Raw genomic sequence first — 1,727 nt, forward strand, 5'->3', positions numbered from 1 at the left:
GATGAACATTTGTATCTTCTTTTCTATTTCTGAGAAGAATGTTATTGCAATTTAGATTGGGATTACATTGAATCTGTACAGTACTTTTGATAATTTGGAAATTTTGATTAGTTGGTCCTGCTATTCCAGAAACATGATTCCTCCATTTTTCCTGATCTTCTTCTATTTCTTTTTTCTTTTAATGTTTTTTACTTTTCATTGTAGTGGTCTTTCACATGTTCAGTTAGTTTAATTCCTAGGTATTTAAGATTCTGCTCCAACATTTTAAATGGGACTGTACTTACTGTTTATTTCTCAGCCATGGAATTATTTATGCACACTTGCATCATAGATTTGTGTTCATTCACGATGTATTCTAACACCCTGCCAACACCTCTTATGAGTTCCAATAGTCTCCTGAAGGAGGCTTTTGGTTCTCCTATGTAGAGAATCCTGTTATCTACAGATTAAGAAAATTTCACTTCCCCATTTCAAATTTGAGTTCCTTTAACTTCTTTTTCTACCCTAATAGCTCTGGCAAAGACACCAACAGTATTTTGAAGGGTAGTGATTAGTGGACATTCCTGTAATTCCAGGTTTTACTGGAAAAGCTTCCAATCGTTCACCATTAATTATGATGCTACTGATAAGAACAGATACTACACTTGATCTTAGCCAAAAGGCCGAGAAGCAGGGGATGGAAGAAGTCCAAACACTACCGCGCAGAAACCAATGTCATCAGAACGACAACCAGGAGCCCCAAGCGGTCCGCAGAAACAGAAGAACAATAAACATCCTTCGGGACCAGGGAGGAGAGCTTCCTCTGGTCCGAGCCTGGCTCCACCTCTGGACCCCCACCCTCCCTCGCAATGACCATCATAGCAAACAAGCAATCATACAAACTAAAAAAACCTAAAATAAATAGACAAACAACAAAAAGTAGAGCTTGGAATCTGACAGGAAAGAGCTGGCGTGGATTGGTTCATGCATCGCTGGGTGGGATGCAAAGATTAGTCACTCCTCACCATGGTGTTGAAGATTTCTCTGCACACCCCTCCAAAAGAACCAAAATGTTCTGCACCTTAATTGTTGACAAATGTCTTTTTAGAGTTATAAGCCAGTCTAGATTATCCTAAAATCTGCCAAGTTCAGCAAAATTATACTTCAACACAACAAATGGCTAAATGCTAAAATGAAAATAGACACGAGACAACTGAACAGTACCCTATAACCATTTTAAGGTGTATAGCAGCCGGTTCTGTATATAAACTAAAATTGAAATGTCAATGAGCTAATCATAGGATGTGGTTAAGGACTTGCAGTTTTTCTTAACATATTGGTTACTCAAAACCATGTCAAATCCATAATGTTGTAAATTGTTGTTGATGTCATGTTGGGCCTCTTAATTGATTGGGATGATATTCTGCCAGCTCTACCTTCAGACCAGAAATGGTCTCCCAAACAAACTGTTGAATTTATCTGGACAATAAGTTGCTGGACTCTATGCTTGGTCAATGCTTGCAAAGAATGAATCTTGATTGAATTTGAACTGTAATACTGCAACAAGTTGGAGGAATCCACCATAGGGGAAGGGCTTGGGGAGCGGTGGGGGGATTCCCAGAGACTATGAAACTGTCACATAATGCAATGTAATTAATAAAAAAAAGTAAAACAAGAGGATAGGCATTAAAAAATTATGATGCTAGCAGGGGGATTTTTATATATTCCTTTGATCATGTTATAGAATG

General features: G+C 38.1%; 1 pseudogene; it reads right to left on the bottom strand.

Annotated features, from left to right (window-relative positions):
- Nucleotides 1-585: 585 nt before the first annotated feature.
- Nucleotides 586-674, bottom strand: LOC118758310 (U2 spliceosomal RNA; annotated as a pseudogene).
- Nucleotides 675-1,727: the final 1,053 nt, after the last annotated feature.

Source organism: Ochotona princeps, chromosome 1 (assembly GCF_030435755.1).
Source record: "Ochotona princeps isolate mOchPri1 chromosome 1, mOchPri1.hap1, whole genome shotgun sequence".
Taxonomy (NCBI): Eukaryota; Metazoa; Chordata; class Mammalia; order Lagomorpha; family Ochotonidae; genus Ochotona; species Ochotona princeps.